General features: G+C 46.3%; 1 long non-coding RNA gene across 1 annotated transcript; it reads right to left on the bottom strand.

Moving 5' to 3' along the window:
* Positions 1–17,382: 17,382 nt before the first annotated feature.
* On the bottom strand, positions 17,383–21,937 carry LOC140844909 (uncharacterized). The gene is made up of 3 exons (XR_012123443.1): positions 19,684–21,937; positions 18,916–19,067; positions 17,383–17,665 (listed from the first exon to the last, which is right to left on the bottom strand). It is a non-coding gene; the product is annotated as an uncharacterized lncRNA (long non-coding RNA).
* Between the last annotated feature and the right edge of the window lie 437 nt (positions 21,938–22,374).

Genomic DNA, 22,374 nt, shown 5'->3' with positions numbered 1-22,374 from the left:
TAATATTTGATAAAGGAGCCATGGACATACAATGGCAAAATGACAGTCTCTTCAACAGATGGTGCTGGCAAAACTGGACAGCTACATGTAGGAGAATGAAACTGGACCATTGTCTAACCCCATATACAAAGGTAAACTCAAAATGGATCAAAGACCTGAATGTAAGTCACGAAACCATTAAACTCTTGGAAAAAAACATAGGCAAAAACCTCTTAGACATAAACATGAGTGATCTCTTCTTGAACATATCTCCCCGGGCAAGGAAAACAACAGCAAAAATGAGCAAGTGGGACTACATTAAGCTGAAAAGCTTCTGTACAGCAAAAGACACCATCAATAGAACAAAAAGGAACCCTACAGTATGGGAGAATATATTTGAAAATGACAGATCTGATAAAGGCTTGACGTCCAGAATATATAAAGAGCTCACACGCCTCAACAAACAAAAAACAAATAACCCAATTAAAAAATGGGCAGAGGAACTGAACAGACAGTTCTCCAAAAAAGAAATACAGATGGCCAAGAGACACATGAAAAGATGCTCCACATCGCTAATTATCAGAGAAATGCAAATTAAAACTACAATGAGGTATCACCTCACACCAGTAAGGATAGCTGCCATCCAAAAGACAAACAACAACAAATGTTGGCGAGGCTGTGGAGAAAGGGGAACCCTCCTACACTGCTGGTGGGAATGTAAATTAGTTCAACCATTGTGGAAAGCAGTATGGAGGTGCATCAAAATGCTCAAAACAGACCTACCATTTGACCCAGGAATTCCACTCCTAGGAATTTACCCTAAGAACGCAGCAATCAAGTTTGAGAAAGACAGATGCACTCCTATGTTTATCGCAGCACTATTTACAATAGCCAAGAATTGGAAGCAACCTAAATGTCCATCTGTAGATGAATGGATAAAGAAGATGTGGTACATATACACAATGGAATACTACTCAGCCATAAGAAGTGGAAAAATCCAACCATTTGCAGCAACATGGATGGAGCTGGAGAGTATTATGCTCAGTGAAATAAGCCAAGCGGAGAAAGAGAAATACCAAATGATTTCACTCATCTGAGGAGTATAGGAACAAAGGAAAAACTGAAGGAACAAAACAGCAGCAGAATTACAGAACCCAAAAATGGACTAACAGGTACCAAAGGGAAAGGAACTGGGGAGGATGGGTGGGCAGGGAGGGATAAGGGGGGGGAAGAAGAAGGGGGGTATTAAGATTAGCATGCTTGGGGGGGAGGGAGAAAGGGGAGGGTGGGCTGCACAACACAGAGAGGACAAGTAGTGACTTTACAACATTTTGCTAAGCTGATGGACAGTAACCGTAATGTGGTTGTTAGGGGGGACCTGATATAGGGGAGAGCATAGTAAACATAGTATTCTTCAGGTAAGTGTAGATTAAAAATTTAAAAAAAAAAAAAAGAAAGAAAGAAAGAAAAGGGGGATTACTCCTTAACAGGATAAAACTATTGGTAAATCAAAGATCAACGCATGCTTTAAATATCCTTAATGTTGATCACTTAAAGGGTGTCAGATGATCAGCTATGGAGGTACTCTTTTCTGATAATATTCCTTTCTCTTAATTAAAAAAAAAAAAAAAAAAAAGCAGTTACGGTGTGCTGACCTCCAATGAGTTCTGCACAGTGGTATAGAGGGCATGTCAAAGTGTGGGCAAAGGGTCTGTTTGTTTCTACGCAGAAGATCAAGGCCTAGCTTGGATACCCAGAAAATGAACTAAGATACGATATGAGGAGGAGCTTCCGGCATCAGCACTCTCTGGAGGACTCGTGCCGGGGGATGATCATCAAAAAGCCTCCACAGGGATCCGGACGATGCTGCGGTTGTGGCTGCATCCAGCCCACCATCTCCTGGACTTGCCATAAGAAGGAGGAGGGAGATGTCTAGGCTGGCATGTGCATACAGTGAGACAACGAATTTGACTGGATCTGTACTGTTGGAACTCAACCAGGAGTTGGGAGGGGTGCAAGTTGTAGCACCCCAAAATCTCATGACTATAGACTATCTATGGTTAAAAGAACATATGGGATGTGAACAGATCCCAGAAATGGGCTGCTTTAATTTGTCTGATGGTTCAAGTACAGTTGGAAAATATCCATCATATCATAGATAAATTTTCACAAATGCCTAGGGTGCCTAAATGGTTTTCTTGGCTTCACTGAGATGGCTGGTAATTATAGATTTGCTTTGTTTATGTCACCGTATTCCTATTATGTCAATATGTGTGTGCAAATTAGTTAGTAGTTTAAAACCTATACATACTTAAGGTACTATACAAGAAGATATGTCAAAGAAATAATCAATCCTCCCAAGTTTCCTTCATATGCTACATCTATAGCTTTTCTTCTTCCTTCCTAATTACAAACTTTAAATAGAATTCGTGCCTCATATCGAATTTACCGAGTATCATAATTCCTCCAGGTGGTAAAGATACCTCGAGACAAGTGCTGGGCATAGAAGCCACAGGGCATAAATCTGCAAAGAAGTAAAAAGCTAACCTTTGCAAACAATATGGCTTCTCTCTCACTTACCAACTTTACATTTCCCTGTATGGCCCCAGAAGATGACTGGTTAGCCAGAGACGGGTAAGATTCCTCAAGGGAGGAACAACCTAAGACAGGCACAGTCGCAGGGGGGCCATCAGGTGAGAATTTGGGGATCAACAGAGGTGAGGCTCAGAACCTCACCCCCCCTGCTTTGAGAGAAATCTTCTGCATCCGTGGATGTCTTGCTGCCCTTGTCTAGCCTGGATTAATACTTAGTCCATAGGCACACACCTGATCATCTGATCATCTACATTTGCCTTCTTACAGCACTAAACTATGTTTTCTACCTTTATCTTGCATCTACCTACCACTTCAGCATTTTATTAAAAATAAAAATAATAATAATAATAGGAGAAATGTGGGATCAACATATAAATCAAGTACAAAAATCAAATGAATATTCATATTTGACCTGATGGTTTATAGGTCATATTGCATGATCAAAACCAAAAGTTTCTGTGATGACTGCCCTTGTACTGTTCACCATGTAAGAATTTATTCACTCTGTAAGAATTCGTTCACCATGTAAGAACTTGTTCGTTATGCTTCAGAAGATTGGAGAGTGACGAGAATTAGGCTTGAGATGGATTAATGATTGTACATTGAGCATTGACCCCCCTATACTGAATTTTATTGTTGTTAACAACCATTTGATCAATAAATATGAGAGATGCCCTCTCAAAAAAAAAAAAAAAAAAAAAAAAAAAAAAAAAAAAAAAAAAAATTGGACTCTGTATCACTTTGCTGCACATCCTTTCAGATGTGTACTAAATACTAACTTGTTATTTTCCAGTTAATATGGGTCATGTTTTTCATAGTTGACTCAACCCTTATATCTGTGTGTTTTGTGTATAGCTCATGCTGACCCAGTAAAAGTTGAGAATCTAACTTAAACAAATGAGGAATCCACATATTGTAAATCGTGGTTGAAATTACTTTCTCAAGACATCAAAATGCCTTCTAAAATAGATTGAGTGTACGCGTATGTATATGATTCAATCACCCAATAGCGTCCACAGAAGAGATCATACTTACTTGTCTTACTTAAATAACTTTCCCATCAGCCTAAAAACATTCAGAAAGCGTGCTGAAGATCTCAATATGATGATGTCATCAAGTCATTTTTTTCCTAAGACTTGTGTGTGTTTCCTACGGACTTCATTCCCATTGCCCACCCCCGAGGCAGGCTTTCAAAGGGAAGCCCTGGGGCCAAAATGTGAGTGCAAACTATTATGTTGTCATTCACTGGGGAAGTGAAATAAATGATTTAGACATCACACGTCTCAGGGAAACCTGGGCTTGCTGGAGTCCCAGGAAGTCATGGCTGGGTTTTCACGGTGTGAGAGCGTTTGCTTCTTCAAGAACAGTATTAGAAAGTTTAAGCCATGTCAATGTACATTTTCCTAAGATGTGGCATAAATGCTCCCTCTTTCTTAAATGAGTCTGCTGAACGCACCTAATGCCCTCACTGCATGTTTTAGCGAAGCCATTGCCCAACTTTATGGTCTCGAGCCTCAGTTTTCCTTTGGGGACCTGAACTGACTAATCCCTAAGGCATTTTCAAATCTAAGATGCAGAATTCTCTGAGGTTCCCTAATGTGACCGATGATCAAGGTACCCCAGAAACTTTCCAACAAGACAGATTTCTGGGCCTTGCAACAGCTCACTGAATTTGGGTTTCTTGGTGGAGGGGCTGGGAGCTATGTTTGCATGACATTCCAGGTGCTGCCGGTGTCCTGGGAGTCTGGGGGAACAGAGGGAAGGGACACAAACCGTTCTGCAGGGGACCAGCTGACTGCTAAACCCGAACAGATTTTGAATCCTGATGGATGGATGGAAATACACAAAGCCGAGAGGAAATCTGGTAAACTGTGACCATACACAATTCCTTCTCTGTAGGACCAGAATAGGCCCAGGCTGTAGGAGGAAATGCCTGCAGTCCTCTGCTGATTCATTTTCATTGTAATGACCCTTGAACAAAGTTGATGAGAGATTTTTCCACTGTCACTGCATTTTGTGGGGAGAAGGGAGGGAGGTGGATATATTCAATGCCTAGTATTTTCACATGAGAATAAAAGACAGAGAAAACAGTACTATGTAAAAATATTAACTTTAAAGCTTAAAGGGAAGGAGGTGGGTAGAGGTGGGTCATAGTCCAGGAAACATTAGGAAGGGAACCAGCTTATGAAAATCTGGAAGCAGAGGATCTTATAATGAAGGGAGCTTTGGCCCAGACCCTTGATACTGCCGCAGAAGTTACTGGGTGTGAGCTGTCTAAATCACTGGCTTCCTGTCATGTAGGTAGATCTATGCCACATCCAGGGATGATCTTCTACACGGTCTCTCCAGCGTCATGTGCAGATATAAAGAGTGTGGAGAGAGAAGCCTGAGATGGGGCCCCAGTGGACAACACCGAACCACAGAGGGCTACCCCAATTTGTCCACAGGCTGCCAGAGGTAGGTCAAAAAGTTATAAATAAATTAAATGGAGATGATGTAACCTCACCCTTTAGCAGGGTCTTGTGTCTCAGAAACGATCAATGCCAGCAAAAGAAACAGATGGGAGATGATCTGCATTATCTGCAGATTAATTAGTACTGTACATTGGACCCCAGTCAGATGGAAGGCTGCCGAGATGTCACAACAATAGTGTGCAGCTGATGCGATAAATGATTTAAATAGTACACCAAGCACACTCACATGATGGCCCACTTGCTCTGTCCCTGTTCAGTTATCCTTGGAATGATTTAATTTAGCGTCAGAATGAAGGAAAAGAGAAATGCAGTCAAAAAGTCAAAAAGCTCTGGGCTTTGAAAGAACAATAAATTCAAAGGTGAAATATAATTGGTTTTTGCAAACGGTAGAAAAATTGGACATGCAGCCAAGCTGTCCTCTGTTGGCGGAAGAGTCTCTGGTGTGCAAGGACTCAAACGATGTACCTCTGGATAAACTTCTGAGCAGGCGATCAAAGATGACTCAAAAGTAAAATGAAATATTGGTGATGATGTAGCTTAAAAAAGTAAAAATGGGAATGTGCATTGATACCAAATAAACATTGCTTTGCTTACAAAATGTAACAAGAGTAAGTCTTTGGCAGAAGTTGTCTGTATTATTACAGAAAACCTCAAAAGAAGCGAACAAGGAAAAAGCAATTTCAAAAAGTAAGCTATAATCTTAGATCACAATAACGGGATGGGTGTGTCACTAAATTTCTTATATTCCATAAAAAACTGTCGGACGATTCTAGTCATGACTTAGCTAAGTGGAAATGTATGGGTTCAAGAATGGCTTTGAAAGGTTTTGCCTCTTTCTGATCGTACTGAACAAGCCGTGTAGATTTTCTACATCACAGCAAAGCATAAACAGCAAAGAAAACCCAATGTACATGGTAACAATGGAGAAAGGGTTTTTGAAATCTAGAGCAACAGGCCAAATGGTGGTATAGGAAACTTCCAATAATGACATTTTGTAAATCAGAAGTATTGTAATTAAGAACTCCTTCAAATCAGAATAGATGTGTGCTCACCCTTCTGGTAAGATCTTGGCCATTCGGAGCTTCAGCCAGCGCGCGGTGATGAAACCGCCCCCACCCTCCTCATCTGTCTTGTCTGCGGGAGAGCCCACAGATCGCAGCAAACCGCTTGTCTTCTTCCCACCTGGGAAACATCGCTACACGGAGGAGCAGGCGAGGGCTGGTGAAGGCAGGGCATGTCGCGGACATTTCTGTGAGCAGTGAGGCAGGATTCATGGTCACCACATCATTCATTCATTTCACCACTGCTGTTGGAGCAAGAATTTGGGGTTCTAGAAAGACCCTGCTCTGCTTGAACAGCACTGTTGGCTGCAAGGCAGCCAACAAATGAGAAACCCGTCAAAGGTAACAAAACAGAGAGAAGGGCTGTCCCGAGCCAGGCTGAGGCAGTGGGAGCGAGGGATGCCGAGCGGGCAGTGCTTACCTGGACTCTGAAGGCCGGAGAAAGACGCCGGGGGAGCGGGCCAGGCAGAGAGAGTGCTGGTGCACAGGTCCCCTGGGGGCACAGGGCTTGCCTCGGAGGATGAGCCACAGAAGGCCAGAGAGAAGACAGTGCCGGCAGGAAGGGGAAGGAGAACAAGGGGCCCAGAGGGGCAGGTGGAGGCCAGGCGGGGCTGGGCTGTGCAAGGTGGATGGGAGCTCGACTTTTGTCTGTGTTACATAGACCCATCGGAAAGGTGTAAGTGGAGGCCTGTGATGATCCGGTTCCAATGTTTTAAAACCTGTCTAAAAATGTGGAGACCCCATTTAGAGGGCAGTGGGAGGCAGTGCTGGGATCAAGGAGGCCAAGTCAAACACATTCTGGTAGGGAAGGTGTGGACAGGCCGTGCCTCACACTGGGAAGGAAGTGATTAGGACAGAGGTAGACGAGTCTGGGTTTGTTCCAAAGGCAAAGACAGTAGGACTTGCTGATGAACCGGACGCAGGGGTGAGAAAAGAGAGGAGATGGCATACAAGGGAAGGAGAAGCTTGGTGGGGGGTAAACCAGTTGCTGTCTGGCTGCATGTGGTTTGAGATTGCACTTGGGCATCTGTGGAAAAGAGGGTCTGGCGCTCTGGCGGATGTCAGAGCTGGAGACGAGGCAGTTGGAAGTCACTGGCCTGCTGATACATGCCAAAGTCCTAGCGCTAGACACGGTCACCTAGGACAAAGACGCAGAAAAAGAAGAGAAGGGAGTCCTAGACAGAACTCTATCGGGGACCATGCTGAGGCTGAGCCAGGGATGCGTCCCAGTGTGCAGACCAAGGGGCGCCAGTGAGGGAAGCCAGGGCCAGGGAACTTCTCAGCAAGGCACCTGGACTGTCTGCTCTGTGCTGCCGAGGGGCCAGACTGAGGGCAAAGCTAATGACAAGAGCCTGCCCATCTGAGCACAGCAAAAATCTGTGAAGCCTATATTTTGTAATTTCATCATAACATGAGGTTGATACCCACTTAGTCTTCAACAGAACACACAGCAGCTTCTTGTGTTCATTTTACTTGCTGAGTGGAGTTAGATGAAAAATATTCCAAACTGAAAGAAAAATGTTTCCTTTAAACATTCACTTAAAATAAAATTGGAAGAGGCAAATCATTCCCCCCCCCATCTTTAAATACATGTTATAATTACTACATGTTTATAAAGTACTTGATATCTTAATAAGATGCATGGTGTGGCTTACCTACATGCAGATTTGGAAGGGGTGTTATAAAAACCCTGAGCAGACCTATGAGTCCACGTTCCCACGTCTCACATGTGAACATCGTCCTTCATGTAAAATGCGAGTGAGTGGCTGGGGAGGCTGCTCTTGGGTTAGCCACAGGAGGGCCCCCAGACCACAACGCCCCCGGCCACTGCCGCACTGCGCTGTGAGCTGAGCGAAACCGGCCAAGCCCACGGAGCCAGCGGTTTTGCTGGAAGTATTTTTTCTTACCAATCTGACCTGCTTTAGCTTTTAGACAACTGGTCAACTCAGTGGGCGAATTTCTTGAGTTTCCACCTCAAGCACAGTATCGCTCATATGAATGTCAAATGTAGATGAATGGTAGCACTGCTGACAACCCTCATGGGTTGATGAAGCCATTAACCTTTGTCTCTGTCTGCCCTGTCTGTTCCCTGTCCACCACCATCTTCCCCACAGGATCGACATAAAAATGAATCACACTGGTTGAATTTTTTTTTTTATTTATGTCAGATGCACCAAAATGACAAAGTTGTGTCTTCAGAAATGAAATAGAAAAATGAGAGAGACATGTCATCATTAAGAGGAAAGATAATAGAAATGAAGACATTTTATCAGTCAACTTTGGGCATTTTTCTTCTGTGGAAAATGTTAATGTCTTTGGCAAGCTTTAGAAAATATATTTGCAATGGTTATAGCATTTCACAAAGGAAGTATGCTTCTGGCCATGTGAAAGTTGCTCACAGGGACTTTGCTGTGGCTGTGTGTATAGTGTATATGACCTCAAGAAATGAAACTTGGGGTCTAAACTAGAAGCCAGTCCCATTGGTGGGGGCTATTTAATACAATGCATCACACATTGAGAAACATGTTTCTCGCATTCCATAAGGCAGAGGTGACAGTGGCCGAAATAAAGTTAATACAGATAGAAGCAAGCAAGAAGGCCACCATAATGCCATTTATAATGGTGAGAACAGGAAAAGAATAAGAGTGGGGAATGGTTAAGTAAATTACAGCATGGCTATGCACTGGAATATTACGCATGTGGATGATTTTGTGACTATTTTAGGTTATGGGAAAATGCTCATACAATAATGCATCCTTTTTTTAAAAGATCAAGAGAACAAATAAATAAAAAGCTGGTAGGACATATACCAAGAGGTCAACAAAGGTTATTTCAAAATAGAGCGACTACAGATGATGGTTTTTCTTCATCCTTTTCTGTATTTTCCACAGTTTCAATAATGAACATATATTTTATAAAGCAAATCTGGTTATGTCCCCTTAGGATGCTTCCTGTTGCAGGTGAAAAACTTTCCAAGCTGGGAAAGGTGAGGCACAAAGTCCCGCCCCTGCCTGCTCCTCTCTTCACCTCAGAATCCCCACCCCTTTCCCTTACTGGCCACACCAGCCTCGGCCCCTAAGCAGTTTCCCCAATAAGGCAGACTCTGTCCTGTACAGAGACAATGCACGTGCTGTTCCCTCTGCCAGGACCAGCAGCTCTGCACCCGCCTTGCTCCACTTCTCCTGACATTTCTGGCTTGCTGGTTCCCTCTCATCGTTCGGTGCCTTCCAGGACCATCTAATCTAGAACAGCATTCATCCCTTGCCTCCAAGGCCCCAAGGTCTCTTGCCAGCTGCTAGTTCCCCACAAGCCTGCCCCTTGTTCATGATTTCAGCACTACAGTCAGCACATGGCGTCATGTCTGGTAGACAGCAAGTGTTCAAAACACACCTTTTGAATAAAGTTCATGCGTGAAAAGTAAAGTAATAATTATATTTTTAAATACACATTTTAAAATAGTTTTAGATTTACAGAAAAGTTGCAAGGAAGCACAGAAATTTCCTATACTCTACACCCAGTCTCTCCTATTCTTAACATCTTATGTTACTGTGATTTATTTGTCACAAAGAATCAATGAATATTGATACACTATTACTAACTAAAGACTATATTTGATTCAGATTTCCTCAGTCTTTACTTAATACCCTTTCCTGTCCCAGGATCCCACAGGGTGATCAGTGGTCATGTCTCCTTGTGGCTGTGACAACTTCTCAGACTTTCCTTGACTGTTTTGAATACTGGTCAGACATTTTATAGAATGTCCTTCAGTTGGGGTTTGTTTGATGTTTTTATCATGGTTAACTAATGTTAAACATCATTTTAAGGAGGAAAACATCCTTGGATAGTGTATTAGAACTCTGCAGGGAAACGGAATCAATGGGATGTATGTTTTTTATATTTACATATATAAATTATATTTATAATTATAATAAATAAACACAATAAATATAAATATACATTAATACATAAACACACACACACACAGATTTATTTTACAGAATCGGCTGTGACAGTGGAGGCCAGTGGGTCTGGAATGTGTGGGGCTGGCTGGCAGGCCGCAAACCCAGGGAGCGCCTGATACTACAGTCGGAGTCTGCAGGCAACCTGCCGGCGGAATCCCTTCTTCCCTGGGGAGTCTCAGTCTCTTCCCCTTAAGGCTTTCAACTGATGGGATGAGGCTCATCTACGTTATGGAGAGTAACCCAGTTTACTCAAGGTTGCTGATTTAAATGTTCATCTCATTGAAATAAATACCTTCACAGCAATATCTGGCCTAGTGTTTGACCAGACATCTGGGCATAGCCCAGCTAAGCTGACACATAAAATTAACCTGCACGGAGAGAAATGTTCAATCACATCTGATAGGGTGGGTCCCCAGAACTTGGCTCCAAAACCAGAAAGCAGGGGACATGGGCTGGAAGGGAGGCCCAGCAGTTACGGCAGTCACCCTGTCATTAACCTCTGACCTCCACAGTCATGGTTTACTGCTCTTTATTAACTTCAAACCAAACGTGACTTTAGCCTGCTTGCAAATAAAGAGGCTGCAAGGAAATAATTTTCGAGAGAGTTCTTTTTTTTTCTGGGAGAATGTCAGAGTCTGAGTTGATAGAACTATGACACCAGAATATGTAGACTCTTAAGCTGCAGGGGATACGTGCAAAGGAAGGGCTCAGGGTGAAGCCTGAGAGCCCTGGGACCATCCTAAAAATGGTATGGGGTTTTGTAGGAGGTGACTCCTCCAACCCTCTCTGATTATTTCCAGAGCGGTCCCCGAGCTCCTCTCCCCTCGGGGAAGCTTGAGCAGTGATGGTTGTCCTGCAACACAGTGGGTGTGCTTCTCAAGTTATCATTACTCATGAAGTGTAAGGGCCAATTATGTTGGGAAGGAAAGATGTTTGGCATCTGAGCATATGAGACTCGGGTATGCTTCCTCAAGCTTCAGCAAAGCGTGGCTTTTATGTGGTCATGTCCGAGGCCACACCTATTCCTGGGTGTTGACGCTGAAGGGAATGTAGAGATTGTATATGTGAATTGTACGTGTCTGAGCTCTTACTAAATCTTTTTGGACTTGAGTTTAGGAATTCTCTAACATGTAACTCTAAGCATGTTATGGATTTTGAATTTATTATAGTGTGCAAAAAAATTTCTAAGACTTGCAATTGCTTCGGTTTGTTCATTTAAAGAGTTCTATGCCTACTTGAGCACTTACTTACTCAAAATTCAAAAGTTCTACAAAGTATAAAAATGGCTGAACAGTGGCAAGAATTTTAGAAACTATGGAAACACTTAGAGACCATAGGGAAAAAAGCGAACAACTCATCAGGGGAGGAATCAAGTAGACTGTTGAGATAAAAATGAAGTTTTGGGTTCATGAAGTTAGCAGAGATGCCCAATGAGAGTAAAGAGCTATTTGAGTGGGAAGAGCAGTGCCCATGGGACTCGGCAAGTAGCAGAAGCTGTAATCAGTACGGATGAATGTTCTTACCTATAGATGGGCACTGTAGGGCACAATACTGGGCTAGGGGTCAGCATGTCAAATAATAGCAAGAGAATTGTGGTCGGCAGAATAATGGTCCTCCAAGATGTCCACATCTGATCCCAGGAACCTGTGAATATATTGAATTACTTGGTAAAGAAGAATTAAGGTTGCTAATCAGTTGATGTTAAAATAGGGAGATCATCTTGTCCCGGCCCGCGGGACGAACGTGGAGTGTGCCGGAGACGCCTGCAGAAATGAGACAAGCAAGAGACACAAAGAATGACCAGCAAGACAGGATGTCTGATCAAGCTGGTGAAGTTTATTGTTTACAGGCTCAATTTATACAAGTAGCAAGTAAGGGGTGGGTCAGGAGATAATTGGACCTAAGGTGGCGCTGGCGGGGAGGTGTTTTCACACATCCTCAAGGTCTCCCTATTTTCAGAGTGAGGAGTCTTGGCTCATCTTCAAGGACAAGATATGTTTTTGTGAGCAGATAACTTCCAAGGACTGCACCGGTTGCTCTCAAGCTTGTGCTTTCCCATGCTGCGTTCAGACGTGGGGGAAGGGACATAGCCCCGGCTCCCAACATCATCTCACGTTATCTAGGTGTGCCCAGTGAATTCACAAGGGTCCTTAAATGTGGAGGAGGGAGGCAGGAGGGGAAGTCAGAGGGATGAGATGTGAGCAGGAATCAACCCGCACTCGCAGTCTTTGAGGAATTGGCTACAAGAAGCTAGAAAAGGTGAGGGAACAGATTCTCTCCTAGAGCCTCCAGAAAGGACTGTGGACTTCTGACGCCTAGGTTTTAGCCCCCTGAGGCCCAAGACAGACTGCTGACCTTCAGAACTATAAGATAATAAATTGGTGTTGCTTTTTAGTCATGGCATTGGTGGCAGTTGGCAGCATTAGAAAATTAACATGGTTATACTAATAGTTTTGAAGATGGTTTGTTTGCCAGATACAGCTAATCTTTATTTGTAGGCTATAGTTTTAGAACTTCCTTCCCTTAAGACCTTGATTCTAGAAGAAAACTCTGTTTGGGAAGTGGTTTAATTGAAAACTGAAACATGAACATTTTCAAGAGCTTTGAAGGTCTTTCCTAGGACTGGAATCTGTGGATCCCCTACCCTGCATTCTTTACACTTTGGAATCAGTATAATTAGAGTGTCAGGTCTTGACCCCTCCGAGGGGCAGGCCTCCCTCTTAGGTATTTTGGTCACATGCTGTAGTTTGCCTGTGAGGTGTTCATGGCTGTCTTACCCTGGAGTATGAGATCCTTTATGAAAGGAACAGATTATTTGTCTAATCTTTAAATATTTGTTGAATGCACATTTCCAGAGTCACTGATTCAACCTTTTAACAAGTAGAAAGTTCAAATTTGGGAAGAAGGCGTGCTGGTGGAAGGAACATAAGTGATGCTTTCATTTTTTAGAGGGCCAAACCTTTGGATGAAGCAAGTCTCAAATCTTCTCCCCATTTCCTCTCTACAGAAATGGACTCCTGGGTCCAACTCAGTGAACACTCTCAGTGGCACAGATGGGGATTGAATAATACTCTCACACACGTTAATAATGACTCAAAATGAACTGTAACATTTGTTTGAAATTGAATCAAATGTAACTATTTATACAAATGGAGTTTAAATATAAGAGAATGGAAACCATGTAAGACATTTATCATTGCTCCTCTGCTTACACCATTTAAACAGATAAAAAGAAAGTTTTATTCTGGGAGAAATAATGTATTCCAAGTCTATGTAAAATGAGCATCTTCAAAATCAGGAAATGGTACTCACTCTCAGCATAATCACGAGCAACCTGAGCTACCAAACGAACCAACTCTGTGAGGATTCTGGAATCCAGGGCCCTAGAAGGGCTTGGAGCCGACTCGCCCATCCCCAGTCGGTACACATGTGCCCCGGGAGGCTGGGAACACAGGCCCCATCGTAACGCAAGGGGGAAAGTGGGCACTGAGATGACAAGAGTGGTGGGTGGTGAAGGGCACGCAGGTCACACTTGGCCCAAGTCTCACTGGCAGTGGTGTGTCCAGTGGCAGGAGAAGCTGTAGGAGATTCCTCATCACAGAGTTCGGGCAAGAACAGCCAGGTTCTCTGGGCAGTTGAGTATTGCCCAAGCAGGAAGGCTGAGAGCTGGGAGGGGAATTTGGGGAAGTCGAGTCCTTGGCTCCGTGTCTGGAGCACAGCCCAGGGGACCTGTGCTGGAGGGCTGCCCAAGGACAAGGGTCCAGGGCCACGACTCCCAGAGTCGGTTCCTAAGCTCTGCTCCTCCTCTGGATCCTTTCCAGGATCTTCCCTGGCTTGTAGCCTTTCCGCCCCAAGGAAGGACAGGCCTGGGTGACTTGCTTGCTACCAGAGAAGAAGTCAGGCCACACCAAGTCAGGTTCTGCCAGATCCTACAAGACAGGCAGGAGGGCTCCCATCCCATCACAAGGAGTTTCTGTCTCACTGAGTGACAGGAAAGTGAGGACACAGGAGCAGGGCGGGCCTGGGATGCCAAAGGCAGGGTGGCCACTGACGGCCTCGCCCAGTCCGCATGGGACCCACCCAACCGCCACCTCTCTGGGGCTTAGAAGGCCACCTGCCCACAGAACCACTTCCTAGGGAAGCCGGGGGCGGGGGCAGTTGCACCCCGACTGACGGGTGTGTGTGGTGTGTAGGCTGCGCAGAGGGAGGGAGCTTAGGGCAGGGAGGGAGGGGACGCCCTTGCCCCAGAAACCTGCCTTTTGAGGTGGCCTTGAAGCGAAATGAAAACAAAGATTGAGAAGATCAAGCGATACATTATTGAATCTCGCATCTTTCTCCCCCACAGACATCCTCTTGGTCTAATTAAGAAAGTCACACGCGTAAACGGAGAGAGGAAGCACTTTCCTTGCACTGCGGACCCCGCCGCCAGGGCCGCTGAGTCACCTGTTCCGCCAGCGATGCTGTGACACAGCTCAGGGCAGTTGTACCTCCTTGGAAATCGGTGCTTCTCGTCTGCTCCCCAAGAGATGGGGATGCGGATCCAAGAAAGGGCTCTGGACCCCAAAGGTCATCTGCCACTTGGAGCACAGGAACCAGGAAGTGGGGCAGCACTTTCGGCTTTTCCACCCTGTCCCCAGAAGGCTCAGAAGTTTCCAGAAGTGGCAGGAGATGGGGAGGGGCCTCACCCACCCTCGGCGCGGCTGACTTTCCCCCCTCCTTTTGCTGGAAAGCAGTGGCCATGTGGTTGCCCGAGGCAGATTTCGAAAGAGGAAGAAGACAAGCTTCGGAGGCCAGCAGTCCTCCCACTGGGGGAAAACCGAGTTCAGATAAACCCCGAAGTGAACGCCTTTGCCCGCTGAGCAGAGTGGGAATGTTTCCTGACTACACTGAGCATCGATATTTAACAGATACCACAAAAGCCAAAATTGTTATTAGGTACTGTTCAATAAAATATGAGCTGATGGTTTAAAATGTGGCTGAACCCATTCCCCTCGCAACAGAGGTCCAAAACCGTCCCAGATCGCCCCTGCCTTCCGGGCTGCTCTCCGGCTTGAGCTGGGAGCCACTGCTGCGTGCACGCCCTGCCCTCCCTTGCGGCTGCTCACGCGCTGCCCCTTCTTCCCGTCCACCTGCAGTCACGTGGGCTCCCCTCACTCAGCCACGTGCCTCTTTAACTCTGATGCACACAGGTCACCCCAGAACCTATTTGGAATGCAGGTTGTGATGCCCTGGAGGGTGGGGCCCTGAGGTGCGACCACACTGAGGAGCCAGGCTGCGGAGCACAGTCCCTGTCCCTCGGGGGCTCTCTGGTTGGGCCATGCTCAAATCAGGACCCCCCCACCCCCATTTCTAAATGCTTCTTAAATGTTTTCTGGAGGGGCAGCTTGCCTCCCTGCCGCACCATCTCTACTTTCCAGAGAAAGCAGAATGACCGAGTCCTCAGGTGACTCCAGCCCTCAGACGCTGAGTTCCCAGCTGTGACCCCCCAAATATCACGCAATAGAGGCTAACCGTCCCAGCTCTAATCTGCCTCTACACTAATGAGTTTCTTGAGATGAAACTCAGGGTAGGAGGGCAAGGCAGAGGCTTTTATTTAGAGAGAAAGTGAGAGTACAAAGCTTCTGGCTCAAGCCAGGAGGGGACAAGAGAGCCCCAGGGTGGTGGGTTGTCTAGGGGCTTTATAGGCAGTTGAGAGACAAGGGCTAGGGATGCACACCTGCTAAGTGGTCCCAAAATGTTTATCTTTGAAGAGACATCACGTTTCTTATTAGTCTTCTTGGTTATTTACAAGAATTTTACTGTTCTGATTTCCTCCCAGGATAGCAGCTTCCTGGTCTGGGAGCCTATCACTCAAGACTGCCTGCTTTGCTCCCAAGGTGGGCTGAGTTATTGCCTGTTTGTTAAAGAGTATGTTAAGAAAGTTACTTATTAACAAATTGGGTTTTAAAATGCAATCTAATTTTCAAAATGGCATCCTTCCTGTTTTTACTACATTGTTTTGGGCTTGCTTGCTACACTGCCCAGGTTGCAAATCATTTGTTTAGGGCTGGAGGAAGAAAAGCAACACCTGGGTAAAGTCAGAATAACAAGCTGGGCCCCCCAGCAGGCTAAAGCAAACCCTACAATGGATTATCTTGCTTGGTTTTTCCCGGCGGCCCTCACCCTGCTCTAAGCCCAGGGTCCCTGTCTCAAAAGGTAATTGCTCCCCTCTGCATCGCTCCTCTCTCCTGGTGTCAGACTTTGCCACGTTAAAACTCACTTTATTTGAAGTGAATCAAGCTGTAAGTGAACTAAAAACCCAACAACTCCCGCGATGGGCATCAAGCTGTGACCTGCACAGCAGCCCCAGCATTCAGGGAGCTAGAAGGAGCCATGCTATCAAAATGCCTTTGCTTCTGATTCTCAGAGTTACCACGTCTGCCTTTCTTTTGACAAAAGGCTCTATAATTGCAAGCATTAAACATTTTAATAGTTGATTTCTTTAAGCAAACATGCCATTAATGGGTCCATCTTTGGCAAATCTCATCAGCCAAAGAAAAAGAAAAGAAAATTACAAATGAGAAAGAGGAATAAAAAATATGAAGAGACAAATGTACTTTAAGAAGGAGGTTTCGAACCATTTAGAGTTTTAATGAAATGAAAGATTTTTTTCTAAAAATGTTGACAAATTGTTCAAGAAAAAGTGGAAAACCTCAATAGATCATAATCGTGGAAGAAATGCAAAAAGGTTAAAAGACAGTAATCTCTCTCAGAAGTTTCAGGCTTGAAGAGTTCCCTAGGTGGGTTTCTTAAACTTGCAAAGACATTTTCCAGCTATATAAACTCATCTAGAATACGGAAACATAGTAAAAGTTAGCTTTAATTTGTTGGATACAAGTTGCTTAATGTAAGATCCAAATTTGACAAAGCTAGAATAAAAAAGGAAACTATAGACTACTTCGCTTACCGCTTTAACATGATTGCTGGCAAATGCATTAAATTACATTTTAAAAAAGATAACGTTAAAATCAAGCTGAATTTATATTAGAGAAGCAGAATAATTTAATATTAGGAAATATATGTATGTAGCATAGTAACTTTGATATGAAAACAAAAATATGCATGAATGCTAGCAAAAATAATGAGTAAATAGATTGACTATTTAGGGAGAAAAACTAGATCCTCACCTTATACCATAGGAAAAAAATCCTAAATGCATTTTAAATTGGAAAACTACAGAACACTAGAAAAAACATCTGCTTAAATTAAAAAATCACTGTATTTTATTACAGATCTACAACAAACAATTTCTCCATATTAGGAAACGAAAGTGGGGAAATATTGGTAACAAATATGAAAGACAAGAGGCTAATATCCCTAATTAATGAAGAATCAATACAGGTTGGATAAGAACAGTGCAATAATGTTAAACCAATGAGCAAAGGGCATTAACAGTGACCTTGAAAGGCTCCTTGGATTCAGAAGCTGCTGATGTGAATGCTAACTGACCAACTTTTCTGGAAAGGAATTCAGAAACTGGCATCAAGAGCACTAGACATGTTCATTCATACCCGTGAGCCCATAATTCCATTCTGGAAACACATCCTCCGGGAAGCTAAAATGAGGGCAGAGAGTTATGCATCCACTTTGTTGATTTCTGCATTATTTATAATGTAGAAACGTGGTAACTAAACGAAGTAACCCGCAAAAGGAAATGTTAAAGGTTAAGTGTGATGTATTGACCAGAGAAATTTTTTGTTTAAGCCATTTACATTTTTCTATGAAGAATTTTTGTGAAATGTGAATATATGTAGGATGTAATTTTAAGTAAAACAGCATGCAGAACTGTGTATCACAGGGTTTCAAGGAACAACAAATATACGGGAGATTGTGGAAAGGCTATAGTATGAATGTTTCACAGTCACGTGTGCTGGGCCCTGAAACAGTGGTGGAAGCATGCACGCTACTTTCCTCTCCTCTATATTTTTCCCAACTTGCAAACTTTTCAAAAATATGTGTATGTTTTTAGGATGAAAGCAGCAGGAATATGCTTGTTGGGAGTGAGAAAGTCTCTGTTGGGTAGGAAGGGGTTGAAGAGCAGGTGGGAAGGTAGAGCCCCGGGGGAGGTGTGCCCCGCAGGACAGGAGACACGGGATCCAAGGTCCCCAAGGAGGCCCTGGCCGGACCACATGCAGGGCAGTGAGCTCCCCAGAGCCCGGAGAAAAAGGACAGGAGTGTGGGTGATGGATCTTGTCGGGGGCAGGAAGTTGAAGGAATTCACTCTCTTTTTGAGAGTCTGGGTTCCAGCAAAGATGGCAGTGGGGATGTGGAGGGGCTGCAAGGCTTGGGGATAATCTGAAATAGAGTGAACTGGTGGTGGGAGAGGAGACCAGAGTTGGAGGAGCACATGTGGAAGGTGGCCAAGAGTGTTGTGCATCCACGTGAAAGGAAGACCATCACCCATACTGGAGGCCATTAGCACGGGGGTGAGATGCCTGGGAACCCCAAATGGCACTGGAGATACATGGAGCACAGAATGGCCGTGCTGCCAGACTGCTCTGGGGTGTACCTCTCCCCAGCCTGCAGGCAGGACTACCAAGCTGTGCTGGGGATGCAAGTTCTAGAAGGCTGAGGGCTGCTGCTCTGTCTCCTCCATCCTAGCCACTCCCCTGGAGGGACTGAGCCAGCAGATCAAGAGGCAAATAAAGGTGGACTGAGCCAAAATGTAGGCATCGTTCTGGGAAAAGGGGATGAATTTGGCCTGTATGTTCAACTCCTCCCACTGCCTTGTAATCTCATCGAAATAACAAGAGAAATATAAGGGTTAAAACAAAATCATCCTGGAACTCAAACAAGTGTGCCAACCTTATGCTGGAAACTGTGTGAGGATCCTGTACACCCAGCAGCTTGTAGATATCATTGGTGATTTTCCCTAAATGTTCTTTCGTGTGACAGTGTCGGGGAAGAAGGATCTTCCTCTACTCTTCAAGGTTCTTCTAGCAGCTCTAAGAACCAAACTGGTATGAAACAGATGGACAGGAGAAAAAAAAACAGCTTAATTCCATACCTGGGAAGTCCACAGAAATGAGATTCCAAAGACAGCCGGGGACAAGGAGGTACAGATATATCATCCTGAACCAAAGAGAAGTGGGTCGGGGTCTGGGACTTCAAAGGAAAAGGGAAGCATTTCACAGGAATACACAAGAGTAAATGTTTGGTGTTTACATGATGGGCCACACAGAAACAGTAGGGCACAGAGAGGAATTTAACAGACGTGGCCACATCCCTCCCTGTCTACCACACCGAGTCCACGTGAGAACACAGCTAGCCACGTGAGAGCTCTCCCCCTGGGGCAGGTCCTCCACCTAAATTCTTTTCATGCAGGTGTGTGTATGGGCGAGGGAAGGTCAAAGAGTCTTTCTGAGTTTCGGGCTTTGGCTTTGATTGTTTCAGCTCATATGTTACAATGGCACGTTTTGGGGCAGCCTGCCCTTGGCCCCTACATTCTCTCCTTCTTTTTTTGGTTTCAAACTGGAGGATTGCTGGTAAAGACTTGGAGAAACTGGTGGCTGTGGGGAGCGGAGCCACCTCGGCTGCTGGCCGAAGGCTGACACCCAAGGATTGTCGTGTTACCTCCAAGGGGAGTTTGTGGGCTGCTCTGCTGGGCTGGGCTGGCCGGGAGGGCGGAGGGCTTCAAAACCGTGGTCTCTGCATGTCAGCGGCAGGCAGTTGGAGGATTCCCTTCCCAGATTTCTGAGCTGCTGTTATCTCCATTCCCAGCACACCCATTTTCGCTTCCTGAGTCATTCCCCTCTGGCCTCCCTACCCCTCTGATACCAGCTGGAGTGCAAAAACCCACTTCCTTTGCCAAACTATCACTTTCCGGGCCTCCCCAGGCTGCACTCCTCGATCTTAAAGAAATCCTTTCAGGTCGCCATGACTGTTCCTGTCTGCTGGAACGTCACAGTGATTTCAGGCTTTCACGTCCATTGTGACACCCCCCATCTGGCACTTCCAGCATATAAACACGGGATGAGATGCCGCGGAATGCCTCAGTAAGATCTCTGGGCGGTGCCAAGAGGCTCTGTTTAAACGCTGCGTCCTGGTTGTTTGGTGAGCTGCCTCTGTCCTCTGGCTTCCTGCTGAATGCTGGTTCCAGAGGGCACGTGGGCCCAGGTGTGGGGCTGCTCGGCCACAGCCGGGAAGCTGAGGTGCTCGCCCAGGAAGGAGGCTGATGAGCAGCTCCAGTGCAGGGTGGACCCAGCTGGGTGCCTAGTCCCCGGGAGACACTGCTGGGGCTGTGGGAACTCCGAGGGGAGGGGCCGGATCAGTATCCCACAGGCCGTGAGGACCAGCGAGAGGGAGGCTTTCCTGGAACATCACGCCAGGACACCTCCACCCCTGCTGGGCTGCCCTTCCCCTACCCCCCTCCCCCGCACAGGGGAGCCCTGGGTGTCGGTCCACGCTGTGGCACTCACTGTGGGCTGCCCCAGAGGACCACTCGGGCATGTCTGGTGAGCCAGGGAGCCCTGGAATCACCTTGAGGGTCCCAGGAGGTGGGAGGCGTTTGCTGTCCCAGGCCAAGTCCCAGAGATGGACACCGTGTGGGCAGTCCAGTGTTCCAGTGTCCCTCTGCAGGAGGCCACCCCACAACAGGTCCCCCCCTGCCTTTTCGTCCCTGGGCCTGCTTCATTTTCCTTCTCAGTGCTTACCACTGTCTGATTGTTACTTTGACTGTTGTTTGCTCGGTCCCATCAGAGCATAAGTACCAGGGGGGAGGCTGTTTTCTGCGTCAGCGCATTCCCTGCTCCCGCAGCCGCCCTCGTGCACAGTAGGTGCTCAGTCCATGCTTGTGGTGAAGGAAAGGGGCAGGAAGGGAGGGAGATTTGCTGGTTTCTCCTGGAGTAACAACACCCACCCCAAGAAAAGCTCAAAGACATCCCCTGTGTTCTTCCGTGGTGGCAGGGGCCACAGCATGTGGCTGTCTGCCTCCAGTTGCCTCCCCGCCGTGGATGGGAGGCTGAGCCTCACCCGCCTTCTGCCCCCTGATCACCGTGGGTTCCTGATCACCGTGGGTGTTCAGTGGATGAGTGGTGGCTCTTTGTTGGGTGAAGCACCTATGGCCAAAAGCCCTGCCTCCCCAAGAACTCCTTGGTTAGCTTGCCTCCGGTGGCCCTTCACTGCTCAGCGCTCACCTTCCTAGATGACAGTACATCGGCTGTGCTTTATGCTCCATCCATTCAAAATCGAGTGTCCAAATGACTACTCCCTTTGGGGTTTTCTTTAGAGCAAAGACAATGCCCCCATTCCTGGATTCTCTCCACCCTCTGTGAGCCGAGGCTTCTTCTGAAGTCAGATTTCGGCACCATGAACGGAAATCGCTCTATTAATGTGTGTGTGTGTGTCCCCACCACGCAGGGCACCTGCTTTTCTGGGACAGCTGCCATCTGGAATCAGGCGACTTCATTGTGTGCCTATTTCTGGACAAAGGGGAGGGACTGGCCCATAAGCAGGCATCCTCTCTCACATCCTCCGGCTGCCTGGCAGACCCAACTAGGATGCCCCACTCCTGCTCGGCTGGTCGAGCAGGCTGGAGTTTTGCCACAACTTTGCTGCACAGCAGCCAGCCACACACCTGGGCAGGCACAGGGGCATGTCCTGTTAGGCGTCCTGGGGCTCTCCCCACCTCCACGTGTCCATACCCCGCAGCTCGGTGACTGCTGTGGGTCCAGATCTCCCCCTGGTCGCCACACCACCTGGAGCAGAAGAGTCCCCTCCAGAGCCCGCAGGGACCGGGAGGGACGCCGGGACGCCTGTGCCAGCAGCCAAGGCCACCATCTCATGGCTCTGTGGCTCACACGTGCCTAGAGCCCCCGGGGCTCCTTTGTGTCCGGTGGCTTCGGGAGTGGAGAGGAGTCCTCCAGGTGGGGGCGGGAGCTCGATGGGGTGAGCCCGCCCCCTGGGTTCACCTGGGGAGGACTTTTACTTATCACAGCACTTTTTTATTTTTTAAATGAATAGGTTCTGCCTTTAAGATAGAAACTTAAAACTTAAAACAACCCTACAAGGAACAGAAAGTTCTAAATTTAGATCTGACCAAGTAGTTCCATGTAGGTCTGGTTGTAGGGATAGAAGAAACCTGACTTCTTTGCTGGGGGAGGAAGTGAGGGGGGCTGTCCTAGAGAAGCCACACCTGCCGAGAGACTGGTCAGGAGGAGGAGCTGCAGGCCACGTGGCCGCTGCTGACAGAAGGCCCGGGTGGGGTGGGGTGGGGTGGGGGGAGGAGGCCGCCTGGGGCTGGGGTGGCAGCTTCACGAAACAAAT

The sequence above is a fragment of the Manis javanica genome, chromosome 12 (assembly GCF_040802235.1).
Source record: "Manis javanica isolate MJ-LG chromosome 12, MJ_LKY, whole genome shotgun sequence".
Taxonomy (NCBI): Eukaryota; Metazoa; Chordata; class Mammalia; order Pholidota; family Manidae; genus Manis; species Manis javanica.
The sequence above is the reverse complement of the archived record's forward strand: the minus strand, read 5'-3'. Positions and strand labels throughout refer to the sequence as shown.